We start from the raw sequence: 26,586 nt of genomic DNA, 5'->3' as shown, positions 1-26,586 counted from the left end.
CGGGCCTTCTTCCTCAGCACACCGGCGCCATTTTCTCTTCACAGCTCAGCTGGAAGGAAGCTCCCCAGGCTTTCCCCTGCAGTATCCTGGTACACAAAGGGTAAAAAAGAGAGGGGGGGCACATAAATTTAGGCGCAAAACTGTGTATATAAGCTGCTATAGGGGAAAAATCACTCAGTATAGTGTACATCCCTGTATTATATAGCGCTGTGGTGTGTGCTGGCATACTCTCTCTCTGTCTCTCCAAAGGGCCTGGTGGGGGAACTGTCTTCAAATAGAGCATCCCCTGTGTGTGTGGTGTGTCGGTACGCGTGTGTCGACATGTCTGAGGTAAAAGGCTCCTCTAAGGAGGTGATAGAGCGGATAAGTGTGTGGGAGGGTGTCTCCGTCAACAACGCCGACACCTGTTTGGATATGTGTAAGTGCTGAGGTAAAATTATTGCACAAAAGGTTAGGGAACAGAAAGGAAATCTACCCTGGTCTGTCCCTATGTCACAGAGTCCTTCAGAGTCTCTCTATGTTCACTATCCAAAATAACAAAGTATCGACACGGAGTTTAACTCCACTGTCGACTACGATAATGCAAAGTTACAGCCAAGAGGGCTAAAAGATATTCAATATATGATTATTGGAATAAAAGATGATTTGCATATCACTGATGACTCATCTGTCCCTGACACGAGAGTACACATATTAAGGGGAAGAATGCTGAGGTAAATTTCCCTCCTCTCATGAGGAAAAAGAGCGGGAATCTCCAGACAAGAGACGGCAGCCTCCCACAAGAGAATTCTCAGGCTGTATCCTTTCCCCACTAGGGCCAGAATGTGTTGAGAATCTTCCCCTTGGGTGTCCTGTTTGCACTAGCTATTCTCAGGGATCCTGCAGATAGTGTGCACATTCTAGTATACTACCCAGACCGGCGATTGTGTCGGCATGGGTTTATAGCGCTGTGGCAGCGTGGACAGGTACCTTATCAGCAGAGATTGAGACCCTAGTATGCATATAAATATTTTAAGATGCTGTCTTAAGTGATAGATATATAATTATAAAGCATGCCCAAAGGGACATGAGTATACTGGGTCCTAGAGAAAAAGCTATGTCGATTTCTGCTTGACGTGTCCTGTAGAATATACATTGGACAGATGATGCCGACTTAAGAGGCATATGGAAGGCTGAGGATTGTGTGGAGAAAGGTTCTCGGGCCTGGTCTCCACAGCTATAGCTGGTAATTCTGATATTTTGCCTTATATTCCTGCACAGCCTAGGAAAGCACGACATTATTAAATGCAGCTTTTCGAATAAAGAAACAAGAAAGTCTGAGGTGCGTCCTTTCTTGTCAGAGCCGGGGGCAGAGGAAAGAAGCTGTACAACACAGCTAGTCCCCAGGAACAGAAGTCCTCCCCGGCCTCTACAAAAATCCACCGCATGTCGCTGGGGCTCCACAGGCGGAGCTAGGCCCGGTGGGGACACGCCTTCGTAAGTTCAGCCACAAGTGGGTTCACTCCCTGTTAGATCCCTGGGCAATAGAAATTGTATCGCAGGGATACAGGCTGGACTGTGAGAAGATGCCCCCTCACCGTGGACCCGGCGGGCTTCCCCCCAAGAGAGGGAGCCAGTGTTAACTGCAATTCGTAAATTGTATCTTCAACAGGTGGTGGTCAAGGGTCCCCTCCTTCAACAAGAGGGTGTTATTATTCGACCATGTTATAATTCCGAAACCAGATGGTTCGGTTAGACCCATATTGAATTAAAATCCCTGAACATATACCTGAAAAGGTTCAGGTTCAAGATGGAATCGCTAAGAGCGGTCATTGCATGCCTGAAATGAATCGGGACATAAGGGATGCATACCTTCGTGTCCCCATTTATCCACCTCATCAGGCGTACCTCAGAATTTCGGTACGGGATTGTCATTACCAATTTCACCAAGGTAATGGCGGATATGATGGTGCTCCTGCGGAAGCAACGTGTCACTATTATCACATACTTGGATGATCTCCTCATAAAAGCGAGATCAAGAGAGCAGTTGCTGGACAGCGTATCACCTTCTCTGGAAGTGAAACGGCAACACGACTGGATTCTATATATTCCGAAGTCGCAGTTGGTTCCTACAGCTCATCTGCCTCGCCTAGGCATGATCCTAGACACAGACCAGAAGAGGGTTTATCTCCCGATAGAGAGAGCTCAGGAGCTCATGACACTGGTCAGGAATCTATTGAAAACCAAAACAGGTGTCAGTGCTTCACTGCACTCGAGTCCTGGGAAGGATGATGGCATCATACGAGGCCATCCCCTTCGGCTGGTTTCATGCAAGGACAATGGAACTTACTGGACAAGTGGTCCGGATCACATCTTCAGATGCATCGGTTAATCACCTTCTCGAGGGCCGCAGATTCGGCATTCAGGACTGGTTCCTGGTGACCACGGATGCAAGCCTCCGAGGGTGGGGGGCAGTTACACAGGGAAGAAAATTTCAAGGTTTGTGGTCAAGCCAACAGACTTGCCTTCACATCAATATCCTGGAACTAAGGGCCATATACAACGCCCTAAGTCAAGCAGAGTTCCTGCTTCGCGACCAACCGGTTCTGATCCAGTCAGACCGCAGGGGCTCATGTAAACCGCCAGGGCGGCACAAGGAGCAGGGTGGCGAGGGTAGAAGCCACCAGAATTCTTCGCTGGGCGGAGAATCAAGTAAGCGCACTGTCAGCAGTGTTTATTCTGGGAGTGGACACGACCTCCACCCGGGAAAGTGGTGACTTCATCAGGAAGTCTTCACGCAGTTTTGCAAATTGATGGAAACTGCCTCAGGTGGACTACATGGCGTCCCACCTCAATAAAAAGATAAAAAAGGTTTTACGCTGGGTCAAGGGACTCTCAGGCGATAGCTGTGGTCGCACTAGTAACACCGTGGGTGTTCCAGTCGTGCTATATATTCCCTCCTCTTCCTCTCAGACCCAAGGGCTGAGAATTGTAATAAACGGAGGAGTGTGAACAATATTCTTTGCTCCGGATTGGCCAAGAAGGACTCGGTACCCGGAACTGCAAGAAATGCTCTGAGGACCCATGGCCTCTGCCTCTCAGTCAGGACATGTTGCAACAGGGACCCTGTCTGATCCAAGACTTACCGCGGCTGCGTTGGACGGCATGGCGGTTGAACGCCGGATCCTAGCGGAAAAGGGCATTCCGGATGCAGTTATTCCTACGCTGATAAAGGCTAGGAAAGACGTGACAGCAAGACTTTTTCACTGTATATGGCGAAAATAGGTTGCTTGGTGTGTGGCTGGGAAGGCCCTACAGAGGAATTCCAGGGGGGTCGATTCCTGCACTTCCTACAGTCAGGAGTGACTATGGGCCTAAAATTAGGATCCATAAAGGCCAAGATTTCGGCCCTATCCCTTTTTCTCTCAAAAAGAACTGGCTTCACTGCCTGAAGTTCGGACGTTGTTACAGGGGTGCTGCATATTCAGCCCCTTTTGTGCCTCCAGTGGCACCTTGGGATCTTAACGTGTGTTGGATTCCTAAAATCCCACTGGTTTGAGCCACTTAAGACCGTGGAGCTAAAATATCTCACGTGGAAAGTGGTCATGCTTTTGGCCTTAGCTTGGACTAGGCGTGTGTCAGAATTGGCGGCTTTGTCATGTAAAAGCCCATATCTGATCTTCCATATGGAAAGGGCAGAATGGAGGACTCGTCCCCAATTTCTCCCTAAGGTGGTATCATCGTTTCATTTGAACCAACCTATTGTGGTGCCTGCGGCTACTAGGGACTTGAAGGATTCCAAGTTGCTGGACGTAGTCCGGGCCCTGAAACTTTATGTTTCCAGGACGGCTAGAGTCAGAAAAACTGACTCGCTATTTATCCTGCATGCACCCAACAAGCTGGGTGCTCCTGCTTCAAAGCAGACTATTGCTCGCTGGATCTGTAGCACGATTCAGCTTGCACATTCTGCGGCTGGACTGCCGCATCCTAAATCAGTAAAAGCCCATTCCACGAGGAAGGTGGGCTCTTCTTGGGCGGCTGCCCGAGGGGTCTCGGCTTTACAACTTTGCCGAGCTGCTACTTGGTCGGGTTCAAACACTTTTGCAAAATTCTACAAGTTTGATACCCTGGCTGAGGAGGACCTTGAGTTTGCTCATTCGGTGCTGCAGAGTCATCCGCACTCTCCCGCCCGTTTGGGAGCTTTGGTATAATCCCCATGGTCCTTACGGAGTACCCAGCATCCACTAGGACGTCAGAGAAAATAAGAATTTACTCACCGGTAATTCTATTTCTCGTAGTCCGTAGTGGATGCTGGGAGCCCGTCCCAACTGCGGACTCTCTGCAATACATGTATATAGTTATTGCTTAACTAAAGGGTTATTGTATGAGCCATCTGTTGAGAGAGGCTCAGTTATTGTTCATACTGTTAACTGGGTATAGTTATCACGAGTTGTACGTTGTGATTGGTGTGGCTGGTATGAGTCTTACCCTGGATTCCAAATCCTTTCCTAGTAATGTCAGCTCTTCCGGGCACAGTTTCCCTAACTGAGGTCTGGAGGAGGGGCATAGAGGGAGGAGCCAGTGCACACCAGATATAGTACCTAATCTTTCTTTTAAGAGTGCCCAGTCTCCTACGGAGCCCGTCTATACCCCATGGTCCTTACGGAGTACCCAGCATCCACTACGGACTACGAGAAATAGAATTACCGGTGAGTAAATTCTTATTTTTTCATGCCATGGCATGCGGGGTCTTATTTTTGCTTATGTGGACACACGGTTTGTGTTACATATTCTCTCAGCATATGGCTGTGTTTTGTTCATGCTGTGGGCTGGTATTCTACTGAATGCCACGTTCTACGGTGTGTTTGAGGTGTGAGCTGGTAGGACACTCACCGTGTTTATAACAATAAATTCTTTCCTCGAAATGTCCATCTCTCCTGGGCACAGTTTTCCTACTGAGGTCTGGAGGAGGGGCATAGAGGGAGGAGCCAGTTCACACCCAGTTTAAGTCTTTATAGTGTGCCCAGGCTCTTGCGGATCCGTCTATACCCCATAGTCCTTTTGGAGTCCCCAGCATTCTCTCCAGACTAAAAGAAAAGGATTTACCGGTAGGTACCAAAATCCTATTATATCTGCCCCCCCTGCAGTGCACATGGTTTTGCCCAACTGCTAAAAAATTTCCTGCTGCGATCAACTTGGAATTACCCCCCATGTCCATAGTAAGCATCATAGGTTGTGCCAACGTCCACAGTATTATTTATTTATTATTTGTTAACAGTTTCTTATATAGCGCAGCATATTCCGTTGCGCTTTACAATTAGAACAACAGTAATAGAACAAAACTGGGTAAAAACATACAGACATAGAGGTAGGAGGACCCTGCTCGCAAGCTTAGTAGGTTGTGCCAAAGTCTACAGTAAGCAAAATAGGGTACACAAATGGGTTTGTGCAACTAGAGTTGCACGAGGACTGTACAAGGAAATCAGCATTGTGCTGTAACTTCATGGAATGGCCATAAAATATCTATTGCACCGTATTTCTGTACGACTCAGGGGTCGAATCAATTAGGGGCGAATTGCAGGTGATTTTGGTGATGTGCTGTTGCAAGTGGTTAGTCTTACAGAACCTGTAGAATGTAGATGACGGGAAAAAAAAATCTATTCAATGATAAATAGCATTTGAAAAAAGTCCCTTAGAATAATGGAGATGTGGTTGAGCTATTCCCCATAATGCTGTGGCATATGTGGAATTGTTTTGTGAAGACTGCCCCACAGAATACAAAATTAGATTATGATTAACATTGTGATGACATTAACACAAACAACAACACACTTAAGGAGCAATGTAATTGAAAGCCATGGGCGCGTGTAGACAGCGTTGGGGCTGTTTGTACGCCAGAGAATCTGCAATGTTTCTCTGCCCTAATTCTTGGTAATGTGCCCATCGCTGAGAAAGGCAATAGCCACATTAATATAGTGCAATAATAGGTTGTATGTTGAATTTGTTAAGAGATGGGAAACCATTTTATAACTCAATGTACACTAAAAGGGCAAACATTGTATTTATCCATATGCTTCTCATACATTGTATTTATCCATATGCTTCTCATACAATGTATTTCTTGCTTAGATATGTTTATGTTTTCTATCAGTACAAACGTGCTCCCTGAGTTACAGAAGGTGACTTTCAGTGTATCTTTGCTTACAGTGTGTTCAGCCTAACAATTCATTACCATAATAATAATTCTTCATATAGTGCCCGTCACTCAATACAACTCAAAGCACTTTACATTATTTCAGAGACTGAGGCAGCCATCTTGGGAGCTGTCATAAGTAAATCAATAACATTAGTCCCTGACACTTTGGAGCTTACAGCGTCTGAATTAGACACTCTGGGGTGCATATATATATTGTATCTTTTGGAAGGAAACCTACGTAAACACATAGAGAACATTCTAATATTACAAAGATGGGGCCATGGCCTTGGTGGAGTTGTGTCTAAGATCCCACACCTGTGAATATGACTGTAGAAGGCGTGGCCAAACCTCCTTCAAATGAACAGACAAAAAACTATAAAACTCTACAGGGGGTGCCCCCCCCCAGCCAGGAGCAGATCAGGGGGTGGAGGATTGCGATCGTCCTCCGTACCCTCTCCCTCCCATCACATACAGAAAGAGGAGGCAGCTGCAGCCCAGGTTGGGGAGCCACTGACAAAAGGTGCTGGCAGGTAAGGTGGGTGGGGGGCAGGATGAGTGGCGTATCTGGGCTCCCGCCAGGTCCTTCCATCAGGCCTGGAAAATCAGTATCCAATACCCCTCTCCCCCTTCCTTTCTCAGCGCCGCTGCACCAATGTGATGCTAGGGATGGCCATGTTTTTAAATCAATCTTCCCCACATGGTTTGATGTGATAATCCGCCCACTATACACCGGGCGATATATATTAGATGGACCAGTTTTAAATTTGACAAATATCTTTTAGGTGCCAGGCATCTGTCTTTTTCTACCTTCCTTATCCCAAGAGCTAGTGTATATAGCTACTGCACATGTACAGCCTGATATATCACTCAGAAATATTGTCAATTTCATGTGACAATATATTGTCAAGGCAATTCCATATTGATTGGGGATATCGATGCGGAAATCGACGATTGCCCATTCCTACATGATGATACTGAGGTATGGATGGTGTAATGGTTAGCATTACGTCCTCACAGCACTAAGGTCATGGGTTCGATTCCCACTGTGGCCCTGTGTGGAGTTTATATATTCTCCCCATACTTGCGTGGGTTTCCTCCCACAATCCAAAAATATACTGGTAGGGTAATTGGCTCCCAGCAAAATGAACCCCAGTGTGAATGTGTGTGCGTGTACATGTGGTAGGTAATATAGATTGAAAGCTCCACTGGGGCAGGGACTGATGTGAATGGCAAACTAGTCTCTGTAAAGCGCTGCGGAATATGTGTGCGCTATATAAATAACTGGTAATAAATAAATAATGATAACCAGCAATGTATTCAAGTTAATTCAGAATAAAAGTAGTTTTTTTCTTGATTAAAAGATTTCAAATGCTCATAACTTGAACAGTACAGAAATGATTGCTATATATAGTTATATGCTCCAGACAAAGTAACGCCTTTCCAATTTCTTTTCTTTCCTAGCTAATACAAACTAGGAGCTGCCTGCGGGAATTTCATGATGGCGCCCCCCAGTGGAATTTTCCTATGGTACATGGAAGTAAAAGGACTTTTGTCTGAGATAGTGTGAAGTATAAAATCCCGAGCTGTGAGAAAAATAATGTATACCTTATACAGATTGTTATATCTATTGTACATTATATTTAAAAAGAGAAAAATAGTGGTAAGAAAATATTACAACATGGAACGCATGAATCTGTAAAAGAAATCAGTTCAGTAATATGTTTCCCAACGGACGCTTTCTCATTTCTTTTGAAACTTTTCATCAAGGACTTTTATTCATGACGAAGATTAATGAGTTCCTTCAAGAGACTACAGTTTGTTTCTTTATATTTAATTTGTGACGTTGTGTATTTACATTGTGTGTGCGTGCGTGTGTGTGTGTGTGTGTGTGTGTGTGTGTGTGTGTGTATGTGTGTGTGGAATTTACCAGTGTTGAACACAGCTTAAAGCAACTGGATGAGGAATATAGGTGCAGATTGAAGTGGGACCAAGTTATTTATAGGTAGGTGTGAAGGCTCACTAGTTGGACGTTAATGCATTTTGTGTCTTTTAACCACATAAATGCTGGTTTTCATGCCGCAAATGCACACCAGTCATCATACGCATTTTTTGCCTTGCTGACAGAGACACATTAACCACTTATGAACCCTTGTGACACGTGGAACGGGACAGGGGTAGGTGATGCTGTGTAGATGCAGTAAGGGTGTCCTAAGGGAAGTACTAAACAGACACAAACACATCTGTTTGGAGTCAATGACTTGGGGGGTCAATCTGAGTTGATCGCTCGCTGCCATTTTTCGCAGCGCAGCTAACAGGTTACTACTGCGCATGCGTATGCACCGCACTGCGCAGGCGCGTCGTACGGGTAAAAAGCGGATCGTTGCTGGGTGGTGGATTTAACAAAGAATCCATTCGCACAGCCGATCGCAAGGAGATTGACAGGAAGAGGGCATTTGTGGGTGGCAACTGACCGTTTTCAGGGAGTGTTTGGAAAAACGCAGGCGTGTCCAAGCGTTTGCAGGGCAGGTGTCTGATGTCAATTCCGGGACCAAAAAGACTGAAGTGATCACAAGGGCTGAGTAAGTCCAGAGCTACTCAGATACTACAAAAAAAAGTTTTCGTCCCGCTCGGCTGCACACGCGTTCGCACACTTGCAATGCGAAAATACACTCCCCCATGGGCGGCGACTATGCGTTTGCACGGCTGCTAAAAGTAGGTAGCGAGCGATCAACTCGGAATGATGTCCTTGAGGTTATTGGACCCCTAGTGCAATTTGCGCTTTGATTATGATGATGACCATCGCCTGCATCTGATTGGCTGGATGTCTACTGTAAATACTTCACAATTATGCTAAGCTAGTGATATTGCTGCTGTAATGTATTGCAGGATAACAATGAATTGAGTGATTTGTTTGCATTAATGAAGTATGTTTACTAGTCAGTTTTTACAGGGGGAGACGGCTGATATGTTTCTTATGGTGTACGTTCAAAAAAATTATATGTTTGACTATTTGTACTATTTATTAATTACACTCCGTCCATATACACATTATGGGCCTAATTCAGATCTGATCGCAGCACCAAGTTTGTTAGCTAATGGGCAAAACCATGTGCACTTAAGGGGGGAGGGGGTGGCAGATATAACATGTGCAGGGAGAGTTAGATTTGTGTGAGGTGTGTTTAAACTGAAATCTAAATTGCAGTGTAAAAATAAAGCAGCCAGTATTTACCCTGCACAGAAACAATATAACCCACCCAAATCTAACTCTCTCTGCAAATGTTATATCTGCCTCCCCTGCAGTGCACATGGGGCCTAATTCCAAGTTGATCGCAGCAGGAATTTTTTTTAGCAGTTGGGCAAAACCATGTGCACTGCAGGGGAGGCAGATTTAACATGTGCAGAGGGAGTTAGATTTGGGCGTGGTGTGTTCAATCTGCAATCTAATTTGCAGTGTAAAAATAAAGCAGCCAGTATTTACCCTGCACAGAAATAAAATAACCCACCCAAATCTAACTCTTTCTGCACATGTTATATCTGCCCCCCCCCCCCTGCAGTGCACATGGTTTTGCCCAACTGCTAAAAATTTCCTGCTGCGATCAACTTGGAATTACCCCCATTGCCTATTAGCAAACAAATGTGCTGCTGCGATCGGATCTGAATTACCCCCTATGTACTGACTTTTGAGTAGGCTGGCGTTCCCAGTTGGCCTCCTGTCATGTTTATACTCAGCTCTGCTTGGGTATCAAAGTGTGATTTTTCATTTATTTTTTTAATTCCGGATGTATTTTGCGTTTGCGATTAGATGCAAATTACGTCCAACTCAGAACAGGCCTCAGAAGTCAGCCTTCAGTGCAGCTGGAACAGATCAATGTTTTAAGCGTATTTACAAATGTCCTCAGCTGATAATCCATTTAATAAAAAGTCCAATTTTTCTGAGTTTTATAGAGGATTTTCAGATGAAAAATTACAACTCACTGCAGATTTAGTGGAGGGCTACTTCTTGTTGGTCAGTAAAGTATGACGCCACAGCATTTCAAAAACACTAGCAATTGTTCAGAGGGACGACCGATCCAAAAACAAGCACACTCTCAGGGATATCCTTTTAAAAGAAAAAAAAATATTCCCAGTCATTTATAATATGGGTAAAACTGCCAAAACAAACTGAGAAATCTGTTTCTCCAGACCAGAAAAGTTACTGTGAGTCTAAGGAAAGAGGTACTCTGAGCAAATGAATAAATGTTATTAATAACCCCCCACTCCCTACATTTGTAGTAGTGCAGATTAGCAGCTACATACCTGTACCGTTACATAAGTGCTTTTTCAGACATAGAAACTTGGAAACGTTTGCGGGTAAACAGTCGGCACTGAATGGTATTGGATGCAGCTGATTAGTCAGCTGACAGGGCTTATCCAATCAACTGCAATATATGCCACATCCAGCTGGAGTGCATGGTTTATGACCTGAGGGTTATAAGAGAACGGATATCACGCATTGGTCTTCTGGATCTAAGATTTGGGGAATGGGGGTAAAATAATACATAATATTTGCCATTTCTCCTTAAAATTATTTTCAGCTTTTTTTCTATCGTCCATGAAATAAGTGAACCAAGAAAGACTGCCTGCCGTTAAAATGGATTCTACCACTCTTTTGTTTTATTGTACATCATTACTTAAATGTGTGAAGAGCCTAAACACAATCAACAAATAACACAACAATTCTCCGTCTTCTACAGAACCTTGGTGAGACAGCTGTGTGGAAAGCAGGTGTAGATTAATAGCTGTAACTCTTCAGCGTGCCTGTTGTTTTTTAATGTAAGAAAACAAGTGAAAGACAAAGGATGCAATGACAGATGTCATTTTTTTTATTATTGTATGTTTTTCATTTTATATATATCTGTGTTAAATTAGGCATTGTGTCTTACTCTGTTCAATAACTGTCTCACTTATCATTTCACAACTTTGTATATATTTCCATTAAAACTTGGAGTTAATGGACCTTAAGGTCACTTTAACATATTGGCTTGTATGCGTTCTTTTGCAACTTTGGCTAAATACTTGACATGACTGAAAAGTACAGAAGAAGGTGATGAAGGAAATGTGTTGTATTCAGTAAAGTGCAGAAAAAAAACAATAAATGAAAATAGTAATTTAATACCTACCGGTAATTCCTTTTCTCCTAGGCCGTAGTGGATACTGGGGTCTTGTACTTTAGTACTATGGGGTATAGATCGGGTTCACTGGAGCCTGGCACTTTGAAACTTTTAGTGCGTGTATGCGTGTGCTGGCTCCTCCCCTCTATGCCCCTCCTACCAGACTCAGTCTAGGAAAACTGTGCCCGAGGAGATGGACATAATCTGAGAGAAGAAATACAACCGCGGTGAGGCAACAAGCCAACACACAATCAGAAACGAAAGGAGGGCGCTAACCTGAACAGAGGCTAGCAACCCAACCAAACCCGGATAGCATAGCTATACCAACAACAGAATGGGACTGCAACGTCGTTCCAACCAAACACTTACACAGGTAAGCAGGAACGAAGCACTGAGGCAGGTGCCCAGTATCCACTACGGACTAGGAGAAAAGGAATTACCGGTAGGTATTAAATTCCTATTTTCTCCTTCATCCACTAGGGGCCACTGGAGCGTAGTTACAATGGGGAAATAGTAGGCAGTAATTGGGAGCTGGCACTTTAAAATTCTCACACTGTGGCTAGCTCTTCCCCTACTATCTCCCCTCCAAGCCAGTCTTAGTTAGTGCCCGAGGTGAGCTGGTTCACTTGGGTTTAGCTGAAGAATTTTTTCTTTATTATTTTATTTTTCTTTCACACAGACTGGCAGCTCTGCCACTGCCAGTCTGCACCGCGGGAGCTGCCGGCGGGGTCACATCGCAGCTGCGTGCGGCTCGGGATAAGCCCCGGCTGAGGGAGACACTGAGCTCTCCTGAGTTGGCCGGACACCGCTGCGTGCGGCGCGTGTCGGGGCCACTCCATCCAGCAGAAGATTCCGGCAGCATGGCAGCGGTGAGTATACGTGGCCGGACACCGCTGCGTGCGGCGCGTGTTGGGGCCACTCCGTCGACAGAGGCCGGACACCGCTGCGTGCGGCGCGTGTCGGGGCCACTCCATCTGCAAGCAGTGGTGAGTAAACACCCCCCCCCTTCACATTGATGTGTGATTTATATATTACATTACACATTTACTGGTGCAATATGCTCTAAGTAATATGTTTATTCCTCCAGTGTGCCACTGTATGATCTCATGTGTCTGGAGTGGGTCAGATTATAACACAGAGGCGCCTTTTCTGGTTCAAATTTGGCGCCTTTAAGGGGGGGGCGGAGCTTCAGTGCGCTATGCACAGCGCCCGCTCTGTACTGCGGCTCAGCGCTCCCCGCTCCCCGCCCGTGACACACATTGCCGGCGGGGGATGCAGGCCACTCACCGACGGGTTCATTTAAATTTTGCGCCAGAGCGGGGGGCGGAGCTAACTCCTGCTCGTTACAGCGAGCGCTCCCCGCGCCCTGGCCGCTGCACACTCACCGCTCCGGGTAAACTACATCCCGCGCTGTACAGCGGGCTCAGCGCCCCGCTCCCCAGCCACTGCATTCCCGCTCTGTACAGCGGGCTCCCTGCTCCCCGCACGCATTGCCGGACGGGGATACAGGGCGCTCTCCGCTCCGGGTAACTACAGATCCCGCGCTGTACAGCGGGCTCAGCGCGGACGGGGATACAGGGCGCTCACCGCTTCGTGGAACTGAAGCGGGTTAGTTTAAGTTTTGGGGGCCGACCTAATTCCACTCTGCACAGCGGGCTCCCTGCTCCACGGCCACTTCACGCATTGCTGGAGGGAGAGTCAGGGAGCTTACTGCTTCATTTAATGTTTGTACTGGGATAATCCCGCTTTGCTCAGCGGGCTCCCCGCTCCCCAGCACACACACATGGATTAGAGCCTGCTCTATATCAGGGGCTCATTAATGTCATTATAAAGAGCTTTTATAGCTTGGAGGCCATAATAGTGGAGCATATTATGCATAGGAACCCAGGTCACATATCACCCTCTACCCAATTAGCTTAATTATGTATATATATATATATATATATAAATATATGGGTATATATAGATGTATGGGGTTATGTATGGGTGTGTGTGTGTATATATATATATTTATATATATATATATGTATACTGTTACACATATATAGTGGCAATGTTTTTATTATAAGACAGACCTGGTTTCACATTAGCTCCGCTTTGCCACATAACTTTTCCCCCCGGCTTTTCTCGCAGACTGGACGCCATTTTGGGAAACCAGCGAAGCCTCCGAGAAACATGTATTGCGTCTTCCTAATTTAGCAGTACTCTACATACAGGGCGGGTGTTACCTTCCCTTTATTATTCCTTTTTTTCAGTTAATAATAATAATACTGGTAGTAATTTGGGGAATGTGTGTGGCATCAGACAAACAGTCGCTGTAGCGGGTATCTGATGGGACCAGGGTTTGAATCCAAAAAAAAATAAAAAAATAAATTACTTTTAAGGGAGCTCCTATAGTCTAGTGGCTAAGACTCCTGTCCCACAGCGCAGACCTACTGGTTCAGGTCTCCGCTGCTCCAGAAAGTTTATTTGAATCGTGTCGGTCACTACACATTATAGTGCAGACCTTACATAGGGCTGTGTTTATTTACCCACCTTTTCTCCTTTCGTTTGTCTCACCTGGGATAGTCAAAGAATTCCCTCTTAGGTGTGAAGTATGCGGTGGAGCCATCTGCTTAGCCCTCCACGCACCTGCAGGACGCTCCTGTTTAAACAGCTCAGATTATGCAGGTAATGTCACTGTTAACCAGAGACCTTGTACGTCATTTCACCTCTCCAGGTTTCTAAAAGAACCTTGCTAACCTTCCATGTTACACAACTCGGCAGGAGAGAGATGTCCAGGATACTGATGAGGTCCGTTTTCTGTGGAGTCTGAACCAGTGTCTCAGAATATCCAGGTGCATTACACAGCAGTTCGTCTGATACTGCAGGTAAAAGAGGCGGACACGTCAAGTCCATCAGGTTTCGACGCCGATGACGAAATGACAGCGACTGGTCCAGTTTCGGATGAGCTGGGCAGGCTCCGGTGGGCGGCCGGCAGACACCCGAATACACTTCAGGTATCAAACAATGTTTGTTTTCCTATCCTTTCCCCGCAGACGGCAGGAAATAGTATCAGGGCCTCTCCAGGGTATACCCCTCGATGTATCGCCGGTCCAATAAGCTGCCGTTTTCCTGAGGCAACCTTGCTCAGGGATCCATCGAAGACACATATGCGGCAGCTCGGTTCTACCTTGTCCGGAGCAGGTAGGTTGTGGAACAATTGTCTTCTAGGTTACAGGATGTTTCGCATCAGGATCATTTGATACTTTGGTACAGGTCAGAATCACGATTCTGCTTTATGTTCTTTGGAGGTCTCCACGTCTGCAGACTCGGAACCTGCATTTTCGCTTGGGCTGTCTTAACCCGACGACCTCTGGGGCTGCGACAGTGACAGGTGAACATGAAATCCTACGGGGCAAAGGGTTCAGGGGAAGGAACTTTCTGCAGGATTTCTTGACTTGAGCCATTGGAGGTAAGTCCACTTTGCTTTATCCTACTACTGCCCCAGCTCCAAGACAGACCTTTACCGGTCTTTCTTTTACATTTTTCCGTGCCCTTTCAAGCTTTCGACTCCACACGGGCGATATCTCCGTCGCCAGGGGATCTCAGGGTAAAAGGCTGAAGCAGAGGTTCAGCATCCTCGGTCCAGTCTGATTTTAGGTCATCCTATACCCCCACTACAGGTCAGACCTTCCTACCACCTGGAGGGTCCTAGGATAGGCGCATGTCGGTGGGAGAAGGCTTGGGCGGTTACAGACTAGATTTTGGAGTACAACCGTCTCAGGAGTCCCTCGGCATGGGTCGGCCGATTTACGATGACAAGAGAGTCATACTGCAGGCGGCGCTCCATATGCTCCTAACCGCAAAGGGTGTTGATCCCTGTTTTTCACATATCATTTGAATCGGGACAGTTCTCAGGCCTTTGTTTTCTTTTCACGTTCCGAAGCCAGTGGGCTTGGCCAGGCCTATTCTGGCCTTAGAATCCTTTCAGTCTGTGATTGCTAGTTTGAACAAGAAAGGGTGTTTTACGTGTCCCTTGTCTTCAGGGATGCCGGTTTACTGATTTCCGCTGGGTTTCCTCATCGGGCTTTTCTCAGATTCGCATTACAGGATTCTCATTTTCACTGTCAGTCCTTTACTTTCGGTCTCTCTTCCGCTCCCACAGGGTTCAGGAAGATCACAGAATAACTCTTTTTCAAGGGCAGGAGGTGACGTTGGTTCCCTAATGGGACAATCTACTGCTACTATCCCACTCGGTACATTAGGTGGCTTCTGAATATCCAGAGGATCCAGGAGCTTCTGGTTCGACACAGATCCAATTTATGCTCCTCGTAGACGTTTTCTCAACACGGTCCGTCAGAGGATTTTTCCTTCCTCGGCACCAGGTACTCTATTTCTTCAGTCAAGTTGCGACGCAATGATTGGTCGCCTACATTCCCCTCTGAGTGGGGGACAACAATCTTCTTTCCAGGTCAAGCCACCAGGTCAGACTCCCGGGTGAGGGAACATTCCCCGGAGTTTGTCAGCTGGTCCGATGTTGGATCGACCTCAGGACGTTCTGACTGACTCTTTAACCCTTTACTACTCTTGGACGTGAGCTCTGGCGGCAGTAGCCGAGGATGCCCTCAGGGCTCCTGGGAGTTTCTGGTTATTCTATCCTGCCTCCTTTTCTATTTCTACCTCACTTTCGGTAACACAGGAGGGGAATATGCATGCTAGTCCTCTCGGTGGCTCTGGTTGGGCCACCCATAACTTGAAGATACGGCTACACCTGTTGTCAGTAGAGGAGCCTTGGCTCCTACCTTGACTGGACTGTCTACTTCAACAGGGTCCTTTGCTTTGTTCAATCTTACACTGGTTTCATTTAACCGTGTGACTGTTCACGAGACCTCAGAAGGGAGGAGTTCCCTAGTTCGGTTAGGCCTACTGGGCCCCGATTTCAGAAGTCTGTTACCTCTTCTCGCTTTTGCCACTTTTGGAAAACGGTATGGGACATAATACGGATAAAAGGGGTTTTCCCCTTCTTTCAGTTACCATTCAGCCGTCATCTTTGGTTCCTCTGGGAGGTTTTGCTCCGCTGCGCTTCAAACCACATTGACCTGAATTTTAGGTTTCTGCCTTTTTCGGTTTTCTTCCAAAAGAGATTAGCCTTGCGCCGTAAGTTCGGGCTCTCTTTCAGGGAGTACTCTATTGGCAACTCACCTGGCTGAGCTTCGGCCTCAGCGGTAGTTTCTTCCAAAGGGGATGTCCGTTTTTCATATAAATCTGACACTAGTGTTTTTCAGTCCTCTTTGACTGTTGTCAGGGCTCGCCGACTCTCTCTACAGAGGTCTTAGGCTATTCGACGAAGGGTTTTTCTTCTTTGTTCTGTACGATGCTCCCGTACTAAATAGCCGAGGTCCCAGCATATGCTGGGCTGTTGGATACATCTGACCATCAGACAGTCTTCTTGGTGGTTGCTTGGGAGCCTTCGTTTTCCATTTCAGCGCACTTTATGCGCGTTGTGGGACCTTCGTGGGCAGCTGCCTGTGGGGTCTCCATGAATACTTTATGTCGGGCGGCTACTTGGTCGGACTGACATTTGTTTTGTCAAATTCTACAAGTTTGACGCTTTTGCGGCCTCTGCATCACAGTTTGGCCGAGCGGTTTTACAGGACTCTCAGCGCTCTCCCACCCGTTTTGGGAGCTCTGGGACGTCCCCATTGTAACTACGCTCCAGTGGCCCCTAGTGGATGAAGGAGAAATCAGGATTTTGGTACTTACCGATAAATCCCTTTCTCCGATTCCACAGGGGCCACTGGACGCCCGCCCAGCGCTGTTCCTCCTTGTTTTTTGCTTAACAGTTTGCAGATCACCATATGACTGCTTTTTGAGTTCGGGCTAGCCGGTTTGTTAGGTTCTGTTCCAGGTTTGGTTTGTGTTATCCTGGTTTACAGGGCTTCATTAACCTCTACCTTATGGTTTGTTTATTCCAGCTCTCCTCGGGCACAGTTTTACGTAGACTGGCTTGGAGGGGAGATAGTAGGGGAGGAGCTAGCCACAGTGTGAGAATTTTAAAGTGCCAGCTCCCAATTACTGCCTACTATTTCCCCATTGTAACTACGCTCCAGTGGCCCCTGTGGAATCGGAGAAAGGGATTTATCGGTAAGTACCAAAATCCTGATTTCTCTTACGTCCTAGTGGATACTGGGGTCTTGTACTTTAGTACCATGGGGAAGTTCCAAAGCTGAGAGTGAGTGCTGAGACCCCTGTAAAACCGTCTGATCAAACTGAAGGTCATTTCTGGCCAGGGTATCGAACCGACAGAATTTTACAACTGTGTTTAAACCAGACCAAGTTACAGCTCGGCACAACTGTAGGGCCGATACATCCTGGGCAGCTGCCCAGGAAGAGCCCACTGACCTCGTCGAGTGGGCCTGAATAGATGTTGGCAAGGGCAGAGCCGCCGAAGTATAAGCCTGTTGAATGGTCAACCGGAGCCAACGAGCAATAGATTGCTTAGAAGCTGGCCGACCAATCTTGGAGGCATCATAAAGGACAAACAGTGAGTCAGATTTCCGATGACGGGCCGTCCTTTTGACATAAGTCTTCAGAGCCCTGATCACATCCAAGGACTCATGACCAACGGAAGCGTCAGACAACACTGGAACCAGAATAGGTTGATTCACATGAAAGGCTGACACCACTTTAGGCAAAAACTGAGGGCGGGTCCTAAGTTCCGCTCTGTCTGCATGGAAAATCAAATAAGGGCTCTTACAGGATAAGGCTCCTAATGCTCATAACATCACCGTATTCCAGGTGAGAAACTTTAACTCCACTCTATGTAAGGGTTCAAACCAGTCCGATTGGAGAAAGGACAAAACCACATTGAGGTCCCACGGAGCCGTGGGAGGTATAAAAGGTAGTTGCATGAGAAGAACACCCTTAAGGAAATTCTGTACTTCTGGTAACATGGCAAACTGTTTCTGGAAGAAAATAGAGATCGCCGAAATCTGGACTTTGATTGAACCTAAATGTAGGCCCATATCCACTGCCACTTGCAGGAAAAGTAGAAAACGACCAATTCTAAATCCCACGGGAGACACCTTTCTACTTTCACACCAGGAAACATACTTTCTCTAGCATCCATAAGGGATATTGGGGACAGATTAGTACGATGGGGTATAGACTGATCCAAAGGAGCCAGTGCACCCTAAATTTCTTCAACTGGTTGTGCTGGCTCCTCCCCTCTATGCCTCCTCCTACAGGTCAGTTTAGAAAAAAGTGCCCTCAGGAGAGGATGCACACTCTGCAAGCTCCAGAGTTTTTCTTCAATTTTTTTAAAAGTTTTATTTCTTTCGGCATGCTGTTTGGGCAACAGCATACCTGCACCGTGGGAGTTAGGGGGGTGACGGTCACCAGCCTCTTGAGGTGCAGAGTCGCTTGCCTGCTGCAGGACCACCGTCCTGAGGGGCTGTTAGTTCAGCGGGGCATGGTGCCTTGGCTGTGGCAGCCACAGCATGCCGCACACCCCTAACACTGCCTGAAGGTGATCATTGGTGGTGAGTACTCACCGGGGAACCCACTAGGGGGGTCCCCCAGTACACTGTGCAGCTGAAGCGTGGGTGAGGTGTACGGGTCCCTCCTGGGGGGGACCAGCTGTAGCCCCTGCGTGAGACTGGCTAAAATATATAGTACCAAGCATTTGCGTGAGGATACAAACATAGGGAGACATGGCCAGTATAAATATAAACAGAGAGAGCGGGCTCAGCTGCATTTTGGCGCTTTCCTCTGCATAGCAGCAGCAGCCTCAACAGCTCCCCCATAACAGTCCCTGGATCGCTGGTACCAGGTGTAGAGGGGGAGAGCCGCTATAGTGTGCACAAGTAACATCCCTCTGAGGGATTTTTCATAATATTATTATTATTCTTTATTTATATGGCACCACAAGGGTTCTGCAGCGCCCAATTACAGAGTACATAAACAAATAATCAAACAGGGAAACAGCAACTTACAGTTGACGACAATATAGGACAAGTACAGGGTAAATAAACATAGCTACATCAGCAGATGACACTGGAATAAGTATCAGGTGGCAGATGACTGCTGGATTTGGTGCAGTTGAAGATTATTAAAGTAAGAAAAAGGATAAGCACATGAGGGAAGAGGGCCCTACTCGTGAGAGCTTACATTCTAAAGGGAAGGGGTAGACAGACGGGTTATACAGACGGGGTACATAGAGAGCATGGAACAGAGGGTTAGGATGAGATTTGGCTGGGTTTGGTGAAGAAGTGGTCTTGACAGCCCATTTGAAGTTTTGTAGAGAGGTGGAGAGTCTGAGGGGGAGAGGTAGGGAATTCCAGAGTGGTGCAGCATGTGCAAAATCTTGGAGGTAGGAGTGGGAGGAAGTAATCCGTAGGCAGGAGAGTCAGTGTGCATTAGCAGAGCAAAGAGGACAGGTGGGAGTGTAAAGGGAAATAAGGTCAGAGATGTAGATGGGAGAGGAGTGGGTGAGGGCTTTGTAAGTGAGAAGCTTGAAATGGATTCTGAAAAGGAAGGGGAGCCAGTGCAGGTCTTGTAAGAGAGGAGAGGTGAACGTAGTGCGTTTGGTGAGGAAAATGAGCCGGGCAGCAGCATTGAGGATAGATTGGAGTGGAGAGAGGTATTTGTCAGGAATGCCAGTCAGGAGGAGATCACAGTAGTCCAGTCTGGAGATGACCAGTGAGTGGATAACAGTCTTAGTAGCATCCTGGGTCAGAAAGGGTCTGATCCTGGAAATATTTTTTAGATGAAAACGGCAGGTTTGCAAGAGGTGCTGAATGTTTGGTTTGAAGGAGAGGGAGGAGTCAAGGATTACTCCAAGACAGCTTACTTGGGGGCAAGAGGAGATAGTTGTGCCATCAATAGATAATGAGATTGTAGGAGGTGAGGTTATGCGGAAGGGATGTAAGATGATCAGCTCGGTCTTAGACATGTTAAGTTTAAGAAAGCGCTGGGACATCCAAACAGAGATAGCAGAGAGACAGTTGGAGATACGAGTGAGGAGAGCAGGGGAGAGGTCTGGAGAGGAAAGATAGATTTGAGTGTCATCAGCATAGAGATGATATTGGAAACCAAAAAAACTAATGAGCTTACCTAATGAGGATGTATAGAGAGAGAAAAGAAGAGGACCAAGGACAGAACCTTGGGGTACACCTACAGTTAGTGGAAGTGAGGGGGAGGTGGAGTCATGAGAGGAGACAGAATGAACGATCAGAGAGGTAGGAAGACAGCCAAGAGAGGGATTCGCAGACGAATGGAGTGAACGATTTGCAGTAGGAGTGGATGGTCCACAGTGTCAAAAGCAGCAGAGAGAACAAGTAGAATAAGTAGAGAGTAGTGTCCTTTAGATTTAGCAGCATGGAGGTCATTGCATACTTTTGTAAGGGCAGTTTCAGTGGAGTGGCGAGGACGGAAGTCAGACTGGAATGTGTCAAGCAGTTAGTGTGAGGAAAGAAAGGCGGTTGTAGACAATACGCTCAAGGAGTTTGGAGGCAAAAGGGAGGAGATAGATGGGTCGATAGCTGGAGAGAGTGTTTGGATCAAGGGTTAGGAGAGATTAGTGCATGCTTGAAGGCAGAGGGGACAGTGCCTGATGAGAGGGAGAGATTGAGAAGGTGGGAAAGATGGGAACAGGCAGAAGGAGAGAGGTAGCGGAGGAGGCGCGAGGGGATAGGGTCAAGTGGGGAGGTGGTGAGGGGACAGGAACGAATGAGGGCCATGACTTCCTCACCAGATGCATGGGAAAAAGATGTCAGATTTGGTGAGAGGGATGGGGAGGGGTGGTAAGGGATGGGAGGAGGCTGGTTACTGATGGTCTGGTGTGATGTGATGTCCTGACGTATGGAGTCAATTTTGGATGTGAAGTAAGTGGCAAAGTCAAGAGCAGAGAGTGAGGAAGCGAGACAAGGTGGAGGTGGACAGAGGAGTGAGTTGAGAGTGGGGCACCGGGGGTTGGAAGACTGAGAGGAGATGAGGTTCTTGAAGTATGACTGTTTAGCAAGAGAAAGGGCAGCACTGAAGGATGAGAGCATAAGTTTGAAATGGACGAAGTTTGCCTTAGAGCGTGATTTCCTCCATTGTCGCTCAGTAGTACGTGAGCATTTTTGCAGACAGCTAGTGCATTTGGTGTGCCAGGGTTGAGGTGTTAATTTGCAAGGGTGAATAGTGGTTGGTGGAGCAACAGAGTCAAGAGCAGAAGTAAGGGATGCATTGTATATGGAAGTGACTTGTTGGGGGGCGTGGCCTAGCTGCAGAGAGGACAGGACACGTTTGTCCTAAGCTCCGTTCACACAGAGGAATATTTAGCCCTTATCCTCCGTTCCCCAAACCATAACACACACCCACATTCAGTCTCACCTCTAAACCTTCCAGTGGGGTGCCCGGACAGCAGCTGCGGAGTCGGGGAGCGACTCGGAGCGACTGCGGCCTGTCCGCCCCCTCCCGACCGGGGCCTCGATTTGGAGCCGGGACCGGCGCGTCTTTCCGGCGCCCAGCACGCAGCGGGCACAGCGTTCGGACCTGGCCTGTGCTCCCTGACCGCCGCTGGACCGGCTACAACGGCCTCCTCCCGCTGCCTCTGCTCACCCGCCGGCGCTGGGCGCACCATCCGCGGTACGGACCGTCCGGCGGCCATCTTAGAAAGAGCTTGGCGCTCACTGCACGCCGCTGCCTGCACGGAGGGGCTGACTGACCCGGTTCACCTCTGCACACAGCGGGACCCGCACTGCCTGCCTCCCCAGGGCTGCACTCTCCTTCAGTGGACACCGCAAAGCACACCCTGGGTACTGCAAACCTCCACTGAGTTGGTGGGTAAGTGTGAGGAGTGCATTGCTCCCACCCTTTCTTTGTCACTGTTGATTCCCCCTGTGCCCCATGCTCCACTCCCTCAACGATTCATTATCCTCCTCCCCCACACACTGGCTTGGCATATGCTACCTGTTGCCTTTCATCCGCTGGCCGCTCTATTGCCTGGAGGTTCCGGACCGGCACAATAGGAAGTCATCATCATTATTGTCTGGCCAGTTTACCTATTTCGCCCAGTGCGGCCGAAGGCTCGCTCCTGCTCCCAAATTCACCTACAGTGCATTACTGGGAGTGCACGCAGGAGACGTCTCCCCTGATCGGATACCTCTCATGGCCCTGGCTGACCTACCAACAGATAATAGACGCAGCCACCTAGGGGTACTGCCATACCCTTTGTACATCTCCGTGTAGTACTGGTCACCTGCGTCCTCCATTCCTATACTTCAGTTGCTAATTCCTCACTTCATGTGCTCTCTTCAACTCGCATGATGTTTCTCCTTTAACTCACGAGATGGCCTGACCCGAGCAAGGGCCTAACTGCACGTCAACACTACTGATGCCTATTGCTCCCATTGCTATTGTTCTCCTGTGACCGTAACTACTCTACCATTCTACTAAGGGAAGCCCTATTATATCAGTCTCACCCTGCTATTTTTTGGTCTTTTGCACGGTATGCCGCAGAAGCGCCGTAAGGCCCCTGCTCCATCCAAACCCAGTATCATTAGAGCGTGGGAAAAAGCCGGTTCTCTTCTGAAACAACTGCCTGTTGACGAAGGTGCCTTAACCATGGCCGGCGTCCCTACCGCTGACCCCCCTCTGTCGGCTAATGATGTGATCTCTATAGTCACCAAAATGATACAATCAGAGATGAGGTCTGCCCTTGCAGATTTTAAGTCGGAGCTGGCTGATCTTGGCTCCAGGACGGACACTCTCGAACTGAGGGTGGATGAAATCTGTCAATATCAAAGCGTAATGGACCAAGAATTTACGGATTTCCGGGCTGACTTGGAATCATACAAGGACCATCTCGAGGACATTGACAATCGAAATATGCGTAACAATATCCACATACGCAACATCACGGAAACTGCCGATTCTCTCCCTACCTACCTAGAGGGCCTTTTTCTTCAACTAGTTCCTGACATTTCTGTTGATCATCTCCATCTTGACCGGGCCCATAGGGCTCTCCGCCGCAGACCGCCCTCGACTCAACCACCACGGTACGTTATCCTCCGCTTTCATTACTTTAAAGCGAAAGAGCAGGTCATGACCGCCGTTAGAGGGCTCTCGACGGTCTCCTACTCTGGGTCTCAACTCCAGCTATTCCAGGATTTGGCCCTGTCGACACTTAAGAAACGGAGAGATATGCTGAATGTCACCAAGACCTTGAGAACCCACTCTATCAAATATGAGTGAGGCTTCCCCTTCCAATTATTGGTTACCAAAAATGGTACGACTCATGCTGTTAAGACTCCAGCCCAAGGTTATGACCTGCTGAAGTCGTTTGGCCTCCTTGAAGATGTTCCAGAAATATGCCGACAACAGTCTGCTTCACCACATAGACCCGTGGCGGCGTCCCGGGACTGGTCCACGGCTTAATTGTTCTGTTGTTATAGAAGTTATGCTTTACATTTTACTACTGTTGACTCCTCAGACAATTTTGACGCTCTTTATTCATACGTTTGGCTCCCCTATTGAAGCATTCTTATCTTGTTACTATATAGGAAGCGCTGTTCTAATCTATAGTTTTTTCACCCTGTAATGAATATTAACTCTTTTTTTTTCTTCTGTTGTTCCAAAAAGTTATATTCTACTGTTTCCTTAATATTAGCTCTTTAGACAGCTTTAACGCTCTTGATACAAATTAGGCTCCCCCTGCTGGAGCACTCTTACCTGCACACTGAATGGTAATTCTTTTTCTTCTATTCTAGCTGAACCAGCTCCATGTTCCTACTCTCTTTAGTTACTACTTGCTATAGGGAAGTATCTGATCAAATGCGCTTCACTGTCACACTTGCTCTTCTCTATTTCAATGTTGTCTACTCTTTCAGACCTGCTTTTTCTAGCTGTCGCTATAGACATTGGATTCCCGTTTTTCATGTTTTCACTCGTTCATAATTCAGGCGTTATTGTATCATTACATGCCCTTTCTCTCCCTTAGGTCATCTCGTTCTTGTTATTATCTAATATGTTCAATATACTTAATTTGATGCAAATTTTGTTGCTCTTACCCATGTCTCCAGAAGATGGTTATGTCTTAGCGACACTCTCTTTTCACCCCAGGCCTGTCCCCGCTATAGGAGTAGGTCGCCTTCTTTTTTCTCTGGTTCCTATTTCCTCTTTCTTTATTTCTGGCCCCCTTCTTGGTCTCCTTCCCTGCTCTTCCCACCAGTCGAGGTATAGATCCTGTTTACTACTGAGCTCATTTTCTTTTGATCCACCATGAAGTTGACAGTTTTGACTCTTAACGTAAACGTCCTTAACTCCCCCACCAAAAGAGCTATGGCTAGTCAATTTTTCCATAGGCGTAAATCTAATATTATGTTGCAAGAGACCCATCTTAAAACTCCCCATCCTTCCCTCACGACCAAACAATATCCCACGGTCTTTCACTCCTCAATGAACGCTAAACGTCGAGGCACTGCGATACTAATCCATCTGTAAATGTCGATTTACATACAGGACTAAAAGCAACACTTTGAAAACACATTAAATACACTTTAAAATGGAGCCGCTGCGGCCGTTTGTGATCAACCTTAGCCTACGTACTTTTTACACCATTAGCATACAAAGCCCAGTACCGTGTATGTACTTTGCGTACAAACGCTGCGCTGGCCGTACAAAGTACACGCAGTGCGTACACACCCAAAGACACGCCGTGAGCACTCTGCAGCTACACGTGTGACTGAAATACACTTATAACCTTAGCAAGGAAAAGAGACACGACACCAGATTGTATTTAAGATGCTGGGTTCCGACACACCAACATATAATTGCTGAAAGGGGGTTACAATAACAACAATACAATACAATAGAAAAATGGCTACAGTCAATGGTACATACGTTTGGTTTCGCCAGCGCCACGTGGTCCCGGTGCTTAGGTCTATCAGGCAAGATGACCCTTCAGAGAGAGATTACCGACCGGCTAGGCAGCTTGGCTTTTTATACAGTGGATCAAAACAAAACACAATAGACACTGTGTGCTCTTCTTCCATTGGTTCGGGGGTGGGACATATCCTGTGCAACGGGGATCATTGGTCAGCTCAAGAGGTGGGCGATGGCTAAGACTTGAGATGTGATTTCTGTTGTTTGCATCAGTGTTCCCGCCCCATGACCAGTTAAACCCATCACATTAATCATACATAAATCTGGTATTATTAACTTAATGTTGCAATATATAATATTCTTATACCCACCAGATTAATGTTTACATGACTCTGAACAATATGATCCCACACATGATATGATTATCTATTTCCATCCTCAGGATATCCATATATCCATATATATCTATATATATATATATATATATATATACAAGCAGCTTTTGGCAGCACTCCCAGGTACAAATAGCTCAGTCCCGGTGCCCTCCTAGACCCGCAAAGCCACGGGTCAATACAACAGTCCACTGTAGGCGGCACACTGATTACAAAAGATACAAGACAGCAGGTTGCAGCAACAACGTTTCGAAGTTTATTCTTCATCCTCAGGTTACAAATAACAGAAAAAACACATACCTTTTTATTCCCCCCACATGTGCAGTGAGCTCCGGCGTGGTTCTGGCGTTCTGACGCCCATCAATGACGTCATCCAGCCTCCCCGCCTACCAGAAGCATCACACTAAGACAGTATCAAAATACCATTTACAGGTAATTCGTGAAAATGACTCAAAATACATTTTAAAAAACTTTTCAAGACTCACAGTTAAAAAAACAACACATAAGACAGACACAGATGCGGTATATATGCAAACAAACAGCATGTGCAGTTACCATCTGAACTGCACAGCAACCTCCACAGGTGCTGCTAAGCACTCAGACTTTCCCATTAACTCATTATATGCTGTACTCACAGGCCACTCATTGAATAGGCTACAAAAAACTGTGCAAACCCAAAGATTCATTGAGCCCTTTAGGTGCCAGGGTTTGCAACTCATAAATCCATTTGGATTCTTTTTGCAGCAGGCGTAAAGACCTATTACCCCCTCTCAGTCTAGCCGGTTTGTGATCAATAATCATATATTTTAAGCAGGCTATGCTATGCCTAGCCTGCATAAAATGACGAGCGACCGGTTGGTCACTAGTGCCATGTTGAATGGCATTCCTGATGGCCATTTTATGGTTAGCCATCCGTTCCCTTAGAGCACGGTCGGATTTGCCGACATAATGAAGTCCGCAAGGACAACTAATCAAGTAAATAATAAATTTAGTAGTACATGTAACTCTGTAGTTAATA

At 46.9% G+C, this 26,586-nt stretch overlaps 1 protein-coding gene across 1 annotated transcript in view; it reads left to right on the top strand.

Annotated features, from left to right (window-relative positions):
- PWWP2A (PWWP domain containing 2A) overlaps nucleotides 1-11,187 on the top strand; it is a 110,720-nt gene extending 99,533 nt beyond the window's left edge. Inside the window, exon 3 of the mRNA XM_063928416.1 lies at nucleotides 7,637-11,187. The gene's annotated coding sequence lies outside the window, so the exon portion shown is untranslated. The remainder of the gene's footprint in view (nucleotides 1-7,636) is intronic.
- Nucleotides 11,188-26,586: the final 15,399 nt, after the last annotated feature.

This window comes from Pseudophryne corroboree, chromosome 6 (assembly GCF_028390025.1).
Source record: "Pseudophryne corroboree isolate aPseCor3 chromosome 6, aPseCor3.hap2, whole genome shotgun sequence".
Lineage (NCBI taxonomy): Eukaryota > Metazoa > Chordata > Amphibia > Anura > Myobatrachidae > Pseudophryne > Pseudophryne corroboree.
This window is presented reverse-complemented; position numbering and strand designations above follow the sequence as displayed.